We start from the raw sequence: 21497 nt of genomic DNA, 5'->3' as shown, positions 1-21497 counted from the left end.
ATGAAAAAAGACTAAGCGAAATGATTCTTTCTCAGCTACTAAGTTTATGTCTTATTTTAGTGATTTCAGGCCGGAGATTGGTTGCTGCAGCTCTCTACGCTACTCTATCCTGTGCAAACCTGTATATGTCTATACAACTACTGCAATCTATATCTATTTAAACCTACATACAGTTTTCAGCCCTTGGTATTCCTCTACAATTTAACCCCACAAATTCTTTCCATTGCCAAACTGGAGATCCCTTGGTTCCTCAGAATGTGTTCTGCCAACCGATCCCTTCTTTTAGCCAAGTTGTACTACAAATTTATTTTCTCTCCATTCCAATTCAGCTCCTCCTGATTAGCTACTCGGTCTGCCAATCTAATCTACAGCGGCTGTTGCCAGCGCCGTCCGCGGTGGTCTCGCGGTTCTAGGCGCTCAGCCCAGAACCGCGCGAATGCTGCGGTCGCAGGTTCGAATCCTGGGTCGGGCATGGATGTGTGTGTTGTCCTTAGGTTAGTTAGGTTTAGTAGTTCTAAGCTCTAGAGGACTGATGACCATAGCTGTTAAGTCCCATAGTGCTCAGAGCCATTTTTTAGCTGTTGCCAGTATTCGTTTTATATCATCTCCACTTCGGCCATCATCAGTTACTTTCCTGCACAAATAGCAGAACTCATCTATTATTTGTTGTGTCTCATTTCCTATTGTCACTCCCTCAGCAACGCCTGACTGAATTCGACTACATGCCACTAACCTTGTTGTACGTTTCTCGTTGTCCCTCTCACAAAATATTTTCAAGACGTTACCCATTCCGTTTTCCGTTGAACTGCTTTTCCTATTCCTTTACCGTGTCTGACAGAATTCCAGTACGATCTTCAAACGTCAGAGGCTGTCTGTAAAGCTGTCTTATCTGAGTGGTCGCCAGCACTGTAGCTCAGCCTGCCCAGTCAGAGGGTTAGTTGCCCTCTGGAGAAAAAAAAAAAAAAAAAAAAAAAACCTCGGCGAACGGGTCAACGTTGCACTCGAACAGGTGTCATGGGACGTCCGCAACGAACAAATGCAATGCAGCGAATATTAACGAACAGTATGAGATCAGAATGTTGACTGGAATATTCTCTATCAAATTCTTAAGATGGCAGGGGTAAAATACAGGGAGCGAAAGGCTATTTACAATTTGTGCAGATACCAGATGGCAGTTCTAAGAGTCGAGGGGTATAAAAGGGAAGCAGTGGTTGGGAAGAGAGTAAGACAGGGTTGTAGCCTCTCCCCGATGCTATTCAATCAGTATATTGAGCAAGCAGTAAAGGAAACAAAAGAAAAGTTGGGAGTAGGTATTAAAATACATAGAGAAGAAATAAAAACTTTGAGGTTCGTCGATGACATTGTAGTTCTGTCAGAGACAGCAAAGGACTTGGAAGAGCAGTTGAATGGAATGGACAGTGTCTTGAAAGGAGGATATAAGATGGACATCAACAAAAGCAAAACGAGGATAATGGAAAGTAGTCGAATTAAGTCGGGTGATGCTGAGGGAATTAGATTAGGAAATGATACACTTAAAGTAGTAAAGGAGTTTTGCTATTTAGGGAACAAAATAACTTATGATGGTCGAAGTAGGGAAGATATAAAATGTAGACTGGCAATGGCAAGGAAAGCGTTTCTGAAGAAGAGAAATTTGTTAACATCGAGTATAGATTTAAGTGTCAGGAAGTCATTTCTGAAAGTATTTGTATGGAAGTGAAACATGGCCGGCCGCGGTAGCCAATGCGGTTCTAGGCATTTCAGTTCGGAACCGCATGACTGCTACGGTCGCAGGTTCGAATCCTGACTCGGGCATGGATGTGTGTGATACCTTTAGGTTAGTTAGGTTTAAGTAATTCTAAGTTCTAGGGGACTGATGAACTCAGATGTTGAGTCGCATAGTGCTCAACCCATTTGAACCATTTTTGAAGTGAAACATGGACGATAAATAGTTTGCACAAGAAGAGAATAGAAACTTTCGAAATATGGTGCTACAGAACAATGCTGAAGATTAGATGGGTAGATCACATAACTAATGAGGAGGTCCTGAACAGAATTGGGGAGAAGAGGATTTTGTGGCACAACTTGACTAAAAGTAGGGATCGGTTGGTAGGACATGTTCTGAGGTATCAAGGGACCACCAATTTAGTGGAGGGAGACCAAGTGATGAATACACTAAGCAGATTCAGAAGGATGTAGGCTGCAGTAGGTACTGGGAGATGAAGAAGCTTGCACAGGACAGAGTAGCACGGAGAGCAGCATCAAACCAGTCTCAGGACTGAAGACCACAACAACAACAACAACAACAATGCGATCAGAAAAAAAGGTGGTCAGAGCGTCTGACTGCTACGCAGTTGGCCTCGGTTCAATTCTCGGCCAGGTCGGAGATTTTGTCCGCCCGTGGACTGGGTTTTGCGTTGTAGTTATCATCACTTGATCATCATCGACTCGCAAGTCGTCCGTTGTGGCATCATCTGGAAAGATTTGCACCTCGGCGACATATGGAGACTTGCAACCATCAGTGCCGTAGGATCATTTCATTGCATCTGTCTGTAGTCCGCCGGCACGGTAGCTCAGCGTGTTCGGTCAGAGAACTGGTTGGCCTTTGTAATAAAAAACTGAGAAGAAGGATAAAAAAAAAGAAGTGGTCAGCGTGACAGAACGTCAATCCTAGGGGCCCGGGTTCGATTCCCGGCTGGGACGGAGATTTTCTCCGCTCGGGGACTGGTTGTTGTGTTGTCCTAATCATCATCATTTCATCCCCATCGACGCGCAAGTCGCCAAGTGGCGTCAAATCGAAAGACTTGCACACAGCGAACGGTCTATCCGACGGCAGGCCCTAGTCACACGACATTTACATTTTTATCTGTCTGTAAAATATGTCTCAGCCTATACTGAAAATTTAGTAACGTTTGTCGGTGTAATGACTGTTGTGTTCCTTATGCACCCACTGGCAAAAATCGAAATGACAACGAAAGGACGAAAAAAATCCGAACGCCACAGGTGCGTGAGTCCTACAGGCTCCAGTTAAGCAGAATGTAGGCTTCGATAGATACTCGGTATGCACAGCCACGCAGTAACATAAAGCCAGACAAACGATGTTACCGCCGTGTTATTGAATAATCGAGTAAAAATCGCGGAAATTCCATTACGCCGTATAATTATTTCAGCAGAATAGGAATTATAGAAGCGGACGCGGTAATTAGAGTGATTGGCGGCAGCGGCTGACGACAGACTCGCTTTGATGCGAGTGCGTGCCTCGGCCCAAGTCCGCGTTTAATTACACGGCTAACACGGTTTCTGCACTCGCCAGATTAAATGGACAAACGTCGTTTATCTGCCCGGGAGATGCCTCCGGCACTGCGGAAGGCTCGCTGCGGGCGTGCCGTTCCAGTGGCTGGACAAGGCTGCGTAGAACTTATGGACGCATCGTGTGTCACTGCTCGATGAAACTCGTGCCATACACAAAAGGAACTGCTACGTATCGCACACAAGGTAAACTGAAGAAATACACAATAATTACGCTGAAGTCACCGAGATATACACTCCTGGAAATGGAAAAAAGAACACATTGACACCGGTGTGTCAGACCCACCATACTCGCTCCGGACACTGCGAGAGGGCTGTACAAGCAATGATTACACGCACGGCACAGCGGACACACCACGAACCGCGGTGTTGGCCGTCGAATGGCGCTAGCTGCGCAGCATTTGTGCACCGCCGCCGTCAGTGTCAGCCAGTTTGCCGTGGGATACGGAGCTCCATCGCAGTCTTTAACACTGGTAGCATGCCCCCGACAGCGTGGACGTGAACCGTATGTGCAGTTGACGGACTTTGAGCGAGGGGGTATAGTGGGCACGCGGGAGGCCGGGTGGACGTACCGCCGAATTGCTCAACACGTGGGGCGTGAGGTCTCCACAGTACATCGATGTTGTCGCCAGTGGTCGGCGGAAGGTGCACGTGCCCGTCGACCTGGGACCGGACCGCAGCGACGCACGGATGCACGCCAAGACCGTAGGATCCTACGCAGTGCCGTAGGGGACCGCACCGCCACTTCCCAGCAAATTAGGGACACTGTTGCTCCTGGGGTATCGGCGAGGACCATTCGCAACCGTCTCCATGAAGCTGGCCTACGGTCCCGCACACCGTTAGGCCGTCTTCCGCTCACGCCGCAACATCGTGCAGCCCGCCTCCAGTGGTGTCGCGACAGGCGTGAATGGAGGGACGAATGGAGACGTGTCGTCTTCAGCGATGAAGGTCGCTTCTGCCTTGGTGCCAATGATGGTCGTATGCGTGTTTGGCGCCGTGCAGGTGAGCGCCACAATCAGGACTGCATACGACCGAGGCACACAGGGCCAACACCCGGCATCATGGTGTGGGGAGCGATCTCCTACACTGGCCGTACACCTCTGGTGAGCGTCGAGGGGACACTGAATAGTGCACGGTACATCCAAACTGTCATCGAACCCATCGTTCTACCATTCCTAGACCGGCAAGGGAACTTGCTGTTCCAACAGGACAATGCACGTCCGCATGTATCCCGTGCCACCCAACGTGCTCTAGAAGGTGTAAGTCAACTACCCTGGCCAGCAAGATCTCCGGATCTGTCCCCCATTGAGCATGTTTGGGACTGGATGAAGTGTCGTCTCACGCGGTCTGCACGTCCAGCACGAACGCTGGTCCAACTGAGGCGCCAGGTGGAAATGGCATGGCAAGCCGTTCCACAGGACTACATCCAGCATCTCTACGATCGTCTCCATGGGAGAATAGCAGCCTGCATTGCTGCGAAAGGTGTATATACACTGTACTAGTGCCGACATTGTGCATGCTCTGTTGCCTGTGTCTATGTGCCTGTGGTTCTGTCAGTGTGATCATGTGATGTATCTGACCCCAGGAATGTGTCAATAAAGTTTCCCCTTCCTGAGACAATGAATTCACGGTGTTCTTATTTCAATTCCCAGGAGAGTATACGGAAGCGCCAAAGAAACTGGTACAGGTATGCGTATTCAAATACAGAGATACAGTGTGGCGCATGAAATGTGTTACCAGTTGTTTCTTTCACAATTTACGACGCACATTAGATATCCCGCTGGGATCTCTACAGCAATACCAGCAGCGCTTGGAAGAACAAATGCGTTACGAAATGACATGTAATTCACGATACTGCCGCTAGGAGACTAGTAAGCAGCAATGGTTGACAATGGAAGACTGATGACACAGCAATGTCGGCAATTGTGTTACTTGTTGTGACTCAGAGGCGTTTTCTACAACAGTTTAATACACGATGGGTCCCCTGCAAGAAGACCATTCACAGGTTGTACGATAAATTTGTACAGGAAGGAACAGTATTGGAAGCGAAGCGACCTCGGCCGAAGCCTGTTTGTTCGCCGGAGAATATTGAAGCGGTACGAGTTGCTGTACAGAGAAGTCCTGGGAAGTCGTATAGAAAAGCAGCAGTGCAACTGGGAATATCCAGACGCTCCGTTCACCGCATTCTTAAAAGTGACCTCCATATGTATCCATACAAGATGACCTGTGCACGGAAGCTCACTGAAGAACACAAGCAGCAGAGACTACTGTTTGCTCAGTGGGCGGAGGGTAGGGAAGAAACTCGCAACAACGCTCGGTTTTCAGACGAGGCGCATTTAAACGGTGTGTTTAACAAACAAAATGTACTCTTTTGGACCACTGAAAACCCACAAGTGCTTCATGAACGACATAATGCTCCAAGGATTACAGAGTGGGCAGGAATTTCCAGTCACAGACTTATTGGACCATTTTTCTTTGAAGTAACTGTGAATAGCAAGCGTTATTTGAGCGTGCTTCGCAATAGCTCCATTCCATAGCTTCTTGCTACTCCATTGCCCTTCAACACGCAGTGGTTCATGCAAGATGGAGCAAGGCCACATATTGCAAACACTGTGTTGGAGTTTTTACACGAGCATTTCGACATGCGGATAATTTCACTCAGGTTTCCAGGTCGCTCAATGACGGACAAAATTGGCCTCCCAATAGTCCAGACCTCAATCCGTGTGACTTTTTTCTTTGGGGTTACCTAAAGGAAAAATTTTTGCCGAAACGTCCACATGATTTAAAGGAACTCAGAAGACTTATTCTTCAAGCTTGCAGTGAAATTACGGAAGACATGTGCTGTAGGGTAATCACTAACTTCAGCATTCGTTTGAAGGAAGTTAGGAAACGAAATGGTGGACATATTGTGTATGTGCTGAGTTAGAACAAATCTCCATGGACGGTTCTTCATTGTTGTATATGTTCCTTTCAGATTGTATTGACAATAAAGTTTATATTTAGAAACAAAATTGTAACACATTTCGTGCGCCACCCTGTATGCAAACAGGCAGAATACGGCGCTGCGGTCGGCAACGCCTACACAAGACAAGTGTCTGGCGCAGTTTTTACATCGGTTACCACTGCTATAGTGACAGGTAATCAAGATTTAAGTGAGTTTGAATTTGGTGCTATAGTCGGCGCACCAGCTATGGGACACAGCGATGAAGTGGAGATTTTTCCGTGCGACCATTTCACGGGTGTACTGCGAATATAAGGAATCCGGCAAAACATCAAATCTCCGACATCGCTGCGGCCGGAGTAAGATCCTGCAACAACGGGACCAAAGACGACTGAAGAGAATCGTTGAAAGAGACAGAAGTGCAATCCTTGCGCAAATCACTGCAGACTTCAATGCTGGACCATCAAGTGTCAGCGTGCGGACCGTTCAAGGAAACATCATCGATAAGTGCTTTCGGAGCCGAAGGCCCACTCGTGTACCATTGATGACTGCACGACACAAAGCTTTACACCTCACCTGGGCCCGCCAACACCGGCATTGGACTGCTGATGACTGGAAACATGTTGCCTGATCGGTCTAGTATAGTTTCAAATTGTGTCGAGCGGATAGACGTGTACGAGTATGGAGACAACCTCATGAATCTATAGACCCTACATGTCAGCTGCGGACTGTTCAAGCCGGTGGAGGCTCTGTAATGCTGTGGGAGCGTGTGCACTTGGAGTGATATGGGACCACTGATATGTCTAGATACGACTCTGACAGGTGACACGTACGTAAGCATCCTGTCTGATCACTTGCATCCATTCATGCCCATTGTGTATTCCGACGGACTTGGGCAGTTCCAGCAGGACAATGCGACACACCATACGTCCAGAATTGCTATAGGGTGGCTCCAGGAGCACTCTTCCCAGTCTAGACACTTTCGCTGGCCACCAAACTCCTGAGACATGAACATTATTGAGCATATCTGGGAGGCCTTGCAAGGTGCTGTTCAGAAGAGATCTCCACCCTCTCGTACTTCTACGGATTTATGAACAGCCCTGCAGGATTCATGGTGTCAGTTCCCTCTAGTCGAGTCCATGCCACATCGTGATGTGGCACTTCTGCGTACTCGCGGGGGCCCTACACAATGTTAGGCAGGTGTAGCAATTTCTTTGGCTCTTCAGTGTATGACAGTTGTAACACTTCGGTTCAGTTTACAGTGATGAAAGCTATAGAAAGAATAATTTAAAGTTAAGAATAGAACTTTTACAGGGGAAAATAGTGTAGAATCAGAGTTCGGTAATTGCAGATCAAAATTATAGTATATCAGCAAGTAGTTCAACGTCTAAGTACAGCAAAGCCACGGAAGCTCCCGTCGTGGAGAAGGCAGTGACGTTAAGCTCTTGTAATGAAAAACCTATAAAAAGGCCTGATCGTCATTATTGCCACCTTTTTTCCTTGATTGTTTCATTAAAGGGCGGGGAACCCTTGTCGGTCAGCGAGACAATAATTACATTGGACTTTACCGTGTCAAGATTCACGATAAATTGTTAGAATATTACGGAGATTAAAAGTGATGTAGTGTACGATCTCTGACTCTTGGTAAGAGCGGATTATTAAGGGGATTTTAGGACTTTAGTGCTAGATTGGAACCTTACGGACATATAGACGGCTGAAACTCAAATTATCTGCTGATACGAATGAATTCAGAGCTACCGGTGTTCAGATATTAACGTGTGGACTTTGAAAGTCTCGTGTGCCGTTAGTTGCGAATCTGGACGTAGAGCGCGTGCATATTTAGATTCCTCCAGGCTAGGAACCTTTTAAATACACCATCATCCATAACCATCTTAATCCTTTAATATTGAGTGAAAGTGAAATACAAGAGTGTTGTACTTATTTCATTTACCTAGTACCAATCAGTGAAGGCTTTACGGAACCAAAGCTATTCAGCAGTAAGTCAGCACCATCTAGCGGAAAGCGTAGGCACTAACAACACGCTAACTGAAGTGAACGTTTACGTGTTTTACGGACTGCTTGTTATGAACTTTTGTGACTCTTTGACGTCCCCACTCCCTCCGAAAGGTGGCGCAGACTGTCTTAATCACAAAAGGGGAGAGTTTTAGCCGGGTAAATTACTAAATAAAAGCGATATTTACAAGACTCGCAGTAATAGCAAAACACAAGGCCCGCACCTCATCGGAGAGTCGTCGCTGTCACGTCGGGAAGTAAAGCCGGAAAACCTACAGACGATACGTATCTACGAGCAGACGTCGACTTGGAGTACCTACAAAGGGAACCACAAGAGAGTTGGCGATGCTTCACAGTGTATGATTGCTCATTGTAATCTGTAATAATAAGGTCAGGGCCGAATGCAGCTCTGTACAGACGCACATAGTGAAGGAATATAGTGCCGCAATAACGTCGAACGGTGAGTGCTCCGTGTTCAAAGATTTGGAGGTCAGTACGCTCATGCAACAGTAGTATGAGGAGGGCTATGCGAGAGCCGTTCAATGAATTCGAAAGTAAAGTTCTATGTACTGACTTGGCAGAAAATCCTAAGAAATTTTGGTCTTATGTCAAAGCGGTAGGCGGATCAAAACAAGATGTCCAGACACTCTGTGACCAAAATGGTACTGAAACAGAGAACGACAGACTAAAGGCCGAAATACTAAATGTCTTCTTCCAAAGCTGTTTCACGGAGGAAGACTGCACTGTAGTTCCTTCTTTAGATTGTCGCACAGATGACAAAATGGTAGATATCAAAATAGACGACAGAGGGATAGAGAAACAATTAAAATCGCTCAAAAGAGGAAAGGCCGCTGGACCTGATGGGATACCAGTTCGATTTTACACAGAGTACGCGAAGGAACTTGCCTCCCTTCTTGCAGCGGTATACCGTAGGTCTCTAGAAGAGCGAAGCGTGCCAAAGGATTGGGAAAGGACACAGGTCATCCCCGTTTTCAAGAAGGGACGTCGATCAGTTGTAGAATTTTGGAACACGTACTATGTTAGAGTATAATGATTTTTCTGGAGACTAGAAATCTAGTCTGTAGGAATCAGCATGGGTTTCGAAAAAGACGGTCGTGTGAAACCCAGCTCGCGCTATTCGTCCACGAGACTCAGACGGCCATAGACACGGGTTCACAGGTAAATGCCATGTTTCTTGACTTTCGCAAGGCGTTCGATACAGTTCCACACAGTTGTTTAATGAACAAAGTAAGAGCATATGGACTATCAGAGCAATTGTGTGATTGGATTGAGGAGTTCCTAGATAACAGGACGCAGCATGTCATTCTCAATGGAGAGAAGTCTTCCGAAGTAAGAGTGATTTCAGATTTGCCGCAGGGGAGTGTCATAGGACCGTTGCTATTCGCAATATACATAAATGACCTGGTGGATGACATCGGAAGTTCACTGAGGCTTTTTGCAGGTGATGCTGTGGTGTATCGAGAGGTTGTAACAATGGAAAATTGTACTGAAATGCAGGAGGATCTGCAGCGAATTGACACGTGGTGCAGGCAGTGGCAATTGAATCTCAATGTAGACAAGTGTAATGTGCTGCGAATACATAGAAAGATAGATCCCTTATCATTTAGCTACTAAATAGCAGGTCAGCAACTGGAAGCAGTTAATTTCATAAATTATTGGGAGTACGCATTAGGAGTGATTTAAAATGGAATGATCATATAAAGTTGATCGTCGGTAAAGCAGATGCCAGACTGAGATTCATTGGAAGAATCCTAAGGAAATTCAATCCGAAAACAAAGGAAGTAGGTTACAGTACGCTTGTTCGCCCACTGCTTGAATACTGCTCAGCAGTGTGGGATCCGTACCAGATACTGTTGATAGAAGAGATAGAGAAGATCCAACGGAGAGCAGTGCGCTTCGTTACGCAGATGAAGACTCTGCAGGAGAGACGCTCAGTAGCTCGGTACGGGCTTCTGTTCAAGTTTCGAGAACATACCTTCACCGAAGAGTCAAGCAGTATATTGCTCCCTCCTACGTATACCTCGCGAAGAGACCATGAGGATAAAATCAGAGAGACTAGAGCCCACACAGAAGCATACCGACAATCCTTCTTTCCACGAACAATACGAGACTGTAATAGAAGGGAGAACCGATAGAGGTACTCAGGTTACCCTCCGCCACACACCGTCAGGTGACTTGCGGAGTATGGATGTAGATGTAGATGCCCCCTCCCACCATAACATCTCGACCACAAAAACGATCACGTTCGACAATGATCTTGGCTGCTCAAGTGCTTTTACCTCTCATCATATGGACGGTACGTCCAGAATCATTAGAATGAATCTGCTATCTTCCGGAATCAATACTCAGAATCTGCTGTCATTTGAAAAGAGATTGTGACTCCACTCTTCCTTGCTCCAGTCCCTACCTATCGGCACGATTGGAAACAGTGCCGTCGATGTGTCTTCGTGAACTGGTGCTGTTTTTTTTCTTTTTCCACCATGTAAATTGTTCGGAGGTAAGGCCGCGATTGCTACTAATTGTATTGCAGATTGGAAAAATATTTCTAATATTTTATCTTGTCATGAGAATTCACTTAAACACAAAAATTCTGAGTTATCACTCTTAGGAAGAAAAAACTTATGTTGAGACAGAAAAAATGCGCAGTGTGTTAAAAGGGTGTTTGCAGTAGTGAAGTCGAGGACTTCCCCTACGAGGACACGTTGAAAGATTCCACTCATTACATAATGGTCAGTTTATGATGTCTCTCGAATTTCTAGCCGAGTTTGATCCTTTTCTTCCAGAGCAAATTGAACGATAAGGAAATCCAGGGCAGGGACATACTGTTATCTTTCTTCAACAATCTGTGATGAAATAATAAAGCTTGTTTCTGAACGAATAAAAAGAATTATCATAAGTGAAATAAAACAGGCCAAATATTTCTCTATAACAGTAGATTCTATTGCAGACATTTCACATATTGATGAATTGGCTTTCGTATTAAGATATGTGAACGAGAATGGTGAACCTGTTGAACGTTTCCTTCTGTTTTTACCAAAACCGGGATACAAGTCCGAAAACTTAGCTGAGGCCATACTAAAAGTCCTGTCTGCAAATTCCATTGATATCACTGACTGTAAAGACCAGTCGTATGAAAACCCAAGCAATATGTCAGTTACCTACACTATTTTGCAGGCACGCATTAAAGAACAAAATCCGAAAGCGCATTATGTGCCTTGTGCAGCGCATTCTTTGAATTTAGTCGGCACAAGTGCTGCAAGCTGTTGTCGGGAAGCATGTTCATTTTTAAATGTAGTGCAAAACCTTTATAATTTTTTCTCTGCTTCTACACAGCGCTGGGATAAACTTCTTTCTTTCATGAAATGTGAAAGCAAAACGGTAAAAAGTCTATCAAAAACACGTTGGTCAGCAAGAGAGGAAGCGTGTGTACGTCTATATGAAAACTGGGCGGGCGTTATCAATGCCCTCACACATATTGCCAATAACACGTTTGAAAAACCATGAGGCTTCAGCTTTATTGAATCAACTCAGCAGAGCAGAAACAGTATGCATGATGAAAGTTAGGAAGGACATACTCCAGAGATTTGATAGTCTAAATCTTTGCAAAGTGTAAATATTGATACTAAAATAGTGCAGGGATATATGAATCACTTGGAGGATTTATTGCATCTGTTCGTGGCATGTTCGACTATTATGAAAATAAATCCATCAAGTCTGTGACTGATACAGACTATGAATGCACCTATAAAAGATCGCGAAAACGCAAACTTCATGATGACGAAGAAGAGGACCCTGAAGAAGTTTTTCTGACTGGAAGGGAAAGATTTAGAGTCGAAACATTTCTCCCTGCACTCGACAACTTGTACACCGAATTAGTGAGCAGGAAGGAAAGCTATAGAACACTGTTGGACTCCTTCACAGTTTTCAGTAACCTTGAGAACAGTTCACCTGACGACATTGCTGAACGTGTAGCAAAACTCCAGGCGTCATATGGCACAGATTTAGAGCCTTCCTTCCCTTGTGAATGTGTACATTTCGCAGAAATGTTGAAATCTTCAGAGATTAGTGATATACCCGTCGAAGTGAGTAAATTTTTACGAAAAGAGAGGTTACAGTACGTGTTATCGATTGTTGACATTGCTCTTAGAATATTTCTATGTATGGCACTTACAAATTGTTCAGCAGAACACTCGTTTTCGGCTCTTAAGACTGAAATCGTACCTACGTTCTACGTTGTCTGAGGAGAGATTGAACACCTTGTCCATTTGTCACTCGAAACCGACCTCCTAACTGATAAACGTCTGAGTTACGAAGATATGATCAATGAGTTTTCTGCCGTCAAAGCCGGATGCAAACTTTGCTGATTGGTGAGTTTGTTTATTTATTCATATTAGTTTTAAAAATTTAAGATTATAATGTGATTTTTATTATAACTTAGAGCACATTCATTGGATTTGTAAACTACGTATTACTTGTTCATTTTACAATTGACGATGGCAGTACGCGGAACTAAACATCGTTTAGGTACGGACGTGACCGAAGCCATCCGACAATACTAAACTATAACTCATAGGTGTTTTGGCGTCTGCTGAAATGCACAGTTATCGCGGAAATATACGTTATCGGAGAGTACGCTCACATGAAAAAGTGTTAATAAATAACGTAGTTCAGTTCTGTCGATAAAAGCTTTGCTAATACCGACAGAAAGAGCTATGGTGAGAGAAGTAGCTGCAGTACAAAGCTATTCAACCCTTACATGGATTAAAGGTATTGTGTACACTTATTATGTAGCAACTAGCTACACAGATCCTAATGCTTTAAACTTTAACTATTATATTATAAAACAAATTTGATTTTTCCATATTAGTCTGTAAAATAATGTAATAGCAAATCCAGTTCTGTGTTTGTTCGTCTGTATTATTTGTTCCTGCACCGAAATCTCTATTTCATTTCGATTTCTCACGCTTTGCTATAGATTCACGTATTAATACCGAACGGTTTTTATCTGCTACACATTCAAGTTATTAGTTTAATTTTAATTTTGAACGCAACTCTGTAAAAGTATGTATTAATTTCTAATGTATGACAGGTTCGCTTCAATTTTAGATCATAACACAACTTTTTATTTTCATTTTCAACGGTTTCGTGTAACAGAACATCTTAAAAGTGAATGTGTGGTAAAAATCTGTTGTCTCCTACACGTTCTGCTGAATTTTTAGGCCGTAAATGAAAAGTTATTTCCCTTGTGTTCGTTTCTGTTGTCTTTCGACAGAAGAATGTGTTAACACAGTGCAGTTTTAAATTTGTTTTATCCGCTGCCTTACACCAAGTATAGTTCAGGAACAATATTACATTTTGATTGGGCGCTATTAGACCGCTGACGCGTCGTTCAGAACAACGAATAGCAACGAATAACAGCTCACAGCGCCCCCACCCAAAACGGAAAGTTTGAAGTGATCGGGTAGTAGTTATTATTTAAAACATGTTTTCTTTTTTTGGGGGGATGGGTGGGGTGCATATCATATGGTGTGCCTTCGGGCGCAACATTTTTAAATCGCCACTGCCACAGACTTCTGTGGTGGACGAGCAAATTGTTGTACCACACCACTGTAGTTTGCTGGACTTCTTGCTTTATAAGTCGTCCAGATCGTTGTTTATGTACATCTGTAACAGAGCCTTTGACTTCGAATTTGTCTCGAAAGCACGCAGTTGTTACTCGTGTCTTGTGGTTTTGTTTGAATCTTATTCCGCCATTGGCGATAAACCGCATGAATGTTTACGTACTTGAAATACCGCTTCTGAACTGCCTTCCGTTCATCGAAAGCCAGCCTTGCACCAGCTATGTTTACTCACGTGACTGGAAACAAAACAACGCTTCTGTAGCAACTATCACGTAACAAAACAAAGCAAAATAGAACTTATTTGGCGGTTATCACGTAATAAAACAAAACAACGCCTCTATAGCGGCTATCAACTAACAAAGCAACGCTACACCCTCGTGGAGACTGTTACCTAACAATACAAAACAACGCCTTTGTGGCGACTGCCGGAACAGTAAACAAAAGGCACGTCATGACCTAGTTTATCCTTTGGGGAGCAATAAATTATGTAAAATACACACCCCATCTTTTTTTTTTTTGTAAATGCGGAAAAATATGTATTCCGCTATCTAGCGGCACTGTTTTCTTTTATCGTTCTACGGCCGCATACGAGTCAATTTGCACTTATGCTTACGGCAAGTGCCATAACCCGATTTCCGACAAACTTGGCTCAGTGGAAGAGGGGTTAAAATAGGCCAAAACGTGTCTTGGTTTATCCTTAGATACTCGACCGTTCCTGGAAAAACGACGGTGGAAGGTTTCGAGGTATTTTATGTGGTTTTCATTTTAGTAAATACTTCAACCAAAGAAGTGATACGGTGGCTAGCCCCACCGCTTTACAGTTTTATGCCGATTATTATTTTTTCCCCTTTGCAGAGGACATTACATGACGAATACAGACACGGCCGTTTAACAGAACACTGCACCACACACGAAGCACATGAGACAGCAGTTCCAATTCGAGCACCAGCACAGGCAGCAACACCGACACACACATTCACTCAGAGAGCATTCACCAACACTTACCACACGCAACTTTACACAGCATCTAAAATAATTAAACTGTATCAGAATAAACAGTATAATGCATTCACCTCTGTAAACCTGTTCTAGTTTAAATACGCTACTGGCCATTATATTGCTACACCACGAAGATGACGTGCTACAGACGCGAAATTTAACCGACAGGACGAAGATGCTGTGATATGCAAATGATTAGCTCTGGCGACACCTACAACGTGTTGACATGAGGAAGGTTTCCAACCAATTGCTCATACACAAACAGCAGTTGACCGGCGTTGCCTGGTGAAACGTTGTTGTGATGCCCCGTGTAACGCGATTGCGGTTTAGCGTCTCCCGACATTGCTGCTCACGTTGGTCGAGATCCAATGACTGTTAGCAGAACATGGAATCGCTGGGTTCAGGAGGGTAATACGGAACGCCGTGCTGGACCCCAGCGGCCTCGTATCACTAGCAGTAGAGATGCGAGGCATGATATCTGCATGGCTGTAACGGATCGTGCAGCCACGCCTCGATCCCTGAGTCATCGGATGGGGACGTTTGCAAGACAACAACCATCTGCACGAACATTTCGACGACGTTTACAGCAGTACGGACTAACAGCTCGGAGACCATGGCTGCGGTTACCCTTCACGCTGCATCACAGACAGGAGTGCCTGCAATGGTGTACTCAACGACGAACCTGGGTGCACGAATGGCAAAACGTCATTTTCTTTCGGATGAATCCAGGTTCTGTTTACAGCGTCACGATGGTCGCATCCGTGTTTGACGACATCGCGCTGAACGCACATTGTAAGCGTGTATTCATCATCGCCGTACTGGCGTATCACCAGGCGTGGTGGTATGGGGTGCCGTTGGTTACACGTCTCAGTCACCTCTTGTTCGCATTGATGGCACTTTGAACAGTGGACGTTACATTTCAGATGTGTTACGACCCTTGGCTCTACCCTTCATTCGATCCCTGCGAAACTATTCAGCAGAATAATGCACGACCGCATGTTGCAGGTTCTGTACGGGCCTTTCTGGATACAGAAAATGTTCGACTGGTGCCCTGGCCAGCACATTATTCAGATCTCCCACCAATTGAAAACGTCTGGTCAATGGTGGCTGAGCAACTGGCTGGTCACAATACGCTAGTCACTGCTCTTGATGAACTGTGGTATCGTGTTGAAGCTGCATGGTCAGCTGTACCTGTACACGCCATCCAAGCTGTGTTTGAGTCAATGCCCACGCGTATCAAGGCCGTTATTACGGCCAGATGTAATTGTTCTGGGTACTGATTTCTCAGGATCTATGCACCCAAATTGCGTCAAAATGTAATCACATGTCAGTTCTAGTATAATATATTTGTCCAATGAATACCCATTTATCATCTGCATTTCTTGGTGTAGCAATTTTAATGGCCAGTAGCGTAAGAACAGCAAGGGCATCCATACTGCGGTCATTATACCACTGTTCGGATATAACATTTGTAACTGAACACTTAGTATGTAAGCAACATAACAGGTAGAATTGAAGACACATGATATAGGAAATGAAGACTAATTAATAACCCCAAGAAATAACATACGTTACACTCACACATCACTAAGCTTTCCACAATGTGCGTAACAGTTATAGTGTTTTCGAAGATGGTGTTTACCGGCCGTTGTGGCCGTTCTAGGCGCTTCAGTCCGGAACCTCGCTGCTGCTACGGTCGCAGGTTCGAATCCTGCCTCGGGCATCGACGTCTGCGATGTCCTTAGGTTAGTGAGGTTTAAGTATTTCTAAGTTTAGGGGACTCATGACCTCAGATGTTGATTCCCATAGTGCTTAGAGCCATTTGAACCATTTGAAATAGTGTTTAGAAATATTAATCCGCAAATTAAACTTTAGCGAACCGGGAATGTAAGGCCGGAAGTAGTTCCGAGGCTTTCAGATCCGGCTGTCTCAGATAGGGTAACATTTCTCTCTCTCTTACTATCCAAATCATTTGTATCATTTGAATATATTTTGGGTTTTTTTCTTTCAAATTCTAATTTATTATTCATTTATTAATACTTCCATTGTAACTGCTGAAATCAGTAATTGCTGTTTGTAATATGGCATATGTTTTGTAATCTACATGAAAAGTTGTAAAACGACAGACCTATTACAAAATGTACGGCAACAGATCTCTAAATAAGCAATAACGCAAAATCAAATTCAAAAATCCTCTGACAATGGCGTAACCGGAAACGCGCAAGAAAGAAATAAAATAAGTATGGTGTATTCAAGTGCATTATAAGTGCAGAACGTGATCTCCATGTCTCACAAAGCTTCAAAGACTATGTAGGGGAGACTGTTGTACATGGAGGATAGTGACCTAGGAACATATCATGTTTCCTGCTTGGTGTATCAATCTAGTGACCGTTGTGAATTATCTCTGAAAAAAAAACTGTCTATTGACAAACAGTCAACATGGGTTTAGAAAACATCTTTCCAATGAAACACAACTAGATCTTTATTCACACGAAGTGTTGAGTGCTATTGACAAGGGAATTCAGATCGATTCCTTATGTCTGGATTTCCGGAAGGCTTTTGACACTGTACCACACAAGCGGCTTGTAGTGAAATTGCGTGCTTATGGAATATCGTCTCAGTTATGTGACTGGATTTGTGATTTCCTGTCAGAGGGGTCACAGTTCGTGGTAACTGACTTTCCAATGAAGCACAACTAGATCTTCATTCACACGAAGTGTTGAGTGCTATTGACAAGGGAATTCAGATCGATTCCTTATGTCTGGATTTCCGGAAGGCTTTTGACACTGTACCACACAAGCGGCTTGTAGTGAAATTGCGTGCTTATGGAATATCGTCTCAGTTATGTGACTGGATTTGTGATTTCCTGTCAGAGGGGTCACAGTTCGTGGTAACTGACGGTAAGTCATCGATGGTAACTGACGGTAAGTCATCGAGTAAAACAGAAGTGATTTCTGGCGTTCCCCAAGGTAGTGTTATAGACCCTTTGCTGTTCCTTATCTATATAAACGATTTGGGAGACAATCTGAGCAGCCGTCTTAGATTGTTTGCAGATGACTGTGTCGTTTATCGACTAATTAAGTAATTAGAAGATCAAAATATATTAAAAAGATTTAGAAAAGATGTCTGAATGGTGCGAAAATTGTCTGTTGACCCTAAATAACGAAAATGTGAGGTCATCCACATGAGTGCTAAAAGGAATTCGTTAAACTTCTGTTACACGATAAACCAGTCTAATCTAAAAGCCGTAAATTTAACTAAATACCTAGGTATTACGATTACGAACAACTTAAACTGGAAGGAACACATCGAAAATGTGGGGAAGGCTAACCAAAGACTGCGTTTTATTGGCAGGACAGTTAGAAAATGTAACAGACCTACTAAGGAGACTGCCTACACTACGCTTGTCCGTCATCTTTTAGAATACTGCTGCGCGGTGTGGAGTCTTTACCAGATAGGACTGACGGAGTACATCGAAAAGTTCTTAGAAGCGTAGCGTGTTTCGTATTATCGCGAAATATGGGAGAGGGAGTCACAGAAATGGTACAGTATTTGGGCTGGACACCATTAAAAGAAAGGCGTTGTTCATTGCGACGGAATCTACTCACGCAATTCCAGTCACCAACTTTCTCCTCAGAATGCGAAAATATTTTGTTGACACCGACCTAGACAGGAAGAAACGATCACCGCAATAAAATAAGGGAAATCAGAGCTCGTACGGAAAGATACGAGCTATACGAGATTGGAATAATAGAGAATTGTGAAGGTGGTTCGATGAACCCTCTGCCAGGCACTTAAATGTGATTTGCAGAGTATCCATGTAGATATAGATTTTAGAATTACGTGCAGAATATTTATGAAACGACATCTTCTAAAAACCTTGAGCTACACTTAAAATGTTTATTAGGTAAGTCAGTAATCCAGCATATAACTCATCGTCAGTTTCTGCTATTGTTTATACAGTTGTCATGTTGTAAAAATTCATGTAAGCCCTACACGCAGTTGCTTCTTCCTTTGTATCAGATGCCACTGACGACGGGTTTCACACTTCAATACCGGTTTGTCGAGTAAACATTTTAAGTACAGCTGATCGTGTTTAGAAGATGTCCTTGAACAAGCTCCTGAGGACAACGCATTTAAGATTTTTACTTAAAGGAATACGTCAGGGGCTCCTGTAAGCAGTTGTGAGACAAGGTGATGTGTTTTGTGCAGCACTGGTAAGAATGTTCTTCAAATGGTTCAGATGGCTCTGAGCACTATGGGACTTAACTTCTGAGGTCATCAGTCCGCCAGAACTTGGAACTACTTAAACCTGACTAACCTAAGGACATCACACACATCCATGCCCGAGGCAGCATTCGAATCTGCGACCGTAGCAGCAGCGCGGTTGCGGACTGAAGCGCCTATAACCGCTCGTCCGCAGTGGTCGGCCAAGCAATTTAGAGCCCATGTTTATTGGACATTTTTTTCTTGTTTCGATGTGCACTGTCTTCTCCAAAAATATGGAAAGCATAGAGCTTGCAGTAGAAGAAGCGCTCACAGCTGGTAAGGTATGCATTTTTGAGCCCATGTTTACTAGACTTCTGCTTCAAATGATCATTCCTGTCATATCTCTGAATACTGACCGCTGCTCGCGGGACAATTCGTATTAAACTGCTGGGCACAGGCCAAAGTACGGAAAATTGTTGCGAGGTACAGCACTCTCTTTATTTTAATTTCTTAGACTTTCCCGGCGATTTTGTGGCATCTCGTTGAATCGGGATTACTGCCGGTGGTCTCCATCAGGTGCTTCCTATGACTGAACAGTTCAGGCGCGGGAAACATCTGACGAAGACACCGACGTACGACGTCGAAATATTGTGTTAGGAAAGTTAGTTAGTTAGTTACGCGTTCCATTGATCAATAGCACGGAAAACCGTTATGATGAAGAACGCGTCAAATGCAAAAGAAATGCGCACAGGAAACAAGTTTTTTTCTTTTTCCTTTTAGCTTTTTATTTACATTATAGTGTTATACCCAAATATTTCTATTATCTATCCCATTCCCTTAAATGTCACAAAATGCGTATATCTCCAGATTTATTTACTCATATTCAAGAATTCATCTATGGAGTTGTCAAGGAGGTACGATTTCAATTTGTTTTTGATACTATTACTGCTGTCTGTCAGACATTTTATTGCATCTGGTAATTTATCAAAAAGTTTTATAGCAGCATATTTTACCCCTTTCTGTGCCAAAGATAGTAAAGGATAGCGTACGTCTTTCTTTTTTCTGGTATTGTAATCATGAATGTCCCTGTTGATTTTAAACTGATCCATGTTGTTGAGAAAAGATTTCATTACTGAGTAAATGTACTGTAAAACAATTGTAAGGATTCCTAACCTTTTAAACAGATGCGTACAAGATATGCGACTATGAAAACCACATATTATTCTAACTACTTTCTTTTGAGCAGTGAATACCTTTTGCATAAGTGTTGAATTGCCCCAGAATATTATTCCGTATGACATCAGAGAGTGGAAGTATGCAAAGTATGTTAGCTTACTAATTTCTAGATCCTCAAAATTGGCATTTATTCTGATTGCAAAAGTTGCTGAACGTAGTCGCTTTAGGAGACCCAAAATATTAATTTTCCAATTAAGATTCTCGTCTATATGTACACCCAAAAACTTAGTATGCTCTACCCTGGCTACTGACTTCTTTTGATGTGTAATGTTTATTGAAGGATTATACTTTTTGCAGCAGATAATTGGATGTACTGTGTTTTTTCAGAGCTCAGAGCAAGCCTGTGGTGTAAGACCTTCGGTACGCACACCATCAGATTATTTGATTTGTCGCTCTAACAAAGTAGGTGAAGGTGGAGGATATGCTGAGTGAAGATCAGTTTGGTTTCAGAAGGGGATTGGGAACAAGAGAGGCGATTCTGGCACTAAGACTCATTATCGAAAAGCAATTACAGAAAAGTAAACCAACTTATATTGCCTTTATAGACATGGAAATGGCATTTGATAACCTTGTCTGGCAAGAGATGTTCAGAGTGCTGAGGAAAATTGGAATAAAGTACAAAGACATCCGCGTGATACTCAGTTTCTATAAGAATGAGGTGGCAGTGATTAGGAACTGTCACCAGGAACAACAAGCAAATATTAGAAAAGGGGTAAGACAAGGATGTGCTCTCTCTCCTCTTATATTCAATGCTTACATCCAGGAAGCTATAGACCAAGTTCGAGAAACTACTGAGGTGGGGATCAAAATTAATGGGCAGAAGATAGACATGGTACGTTATGCAGATGATATTGCTATAGTCACGGAGACAGAAGAAGATCTAGAGGAAGTCCTCAGAACAACGGAAAAAATTCTATACAATCAGTATGGAATGAGAATAAACAAGAAAAAGACTAAAGTGATGGTATGCAGTACAGGAGCAGAATATGAACCTCCGAGAATTAGAATTGGAAGAGAGGAGCTGGAAGTGATACAGAAATTTACTTACCTGGGAAGCAAAATCACAAGGGATGGTAGAAGCCGGAAAGAAATTGCGACCAGAATACAAAAGGCCAAAATTGCATTTAATCGGAGAAGGAACTTACTCACCA

Source organism: Schistocerca gregaria, chromosome 10 (genome assembly GCF_023897955.1).
Source record: "Schistocerca gregaria isolate iqSchGreg1 chromosome 10, iqSchGreg1.2, whole genome shotgun sequence".
Lineage (NCBI taxonomy): Eukaryota > Metazoa > Arthropoda > Insecta > Orthoptera > Acrididae > Schistocerca > Schistocerca gregaria.
Note: the sequence above shows the minus strand (reverse complement) of the source record.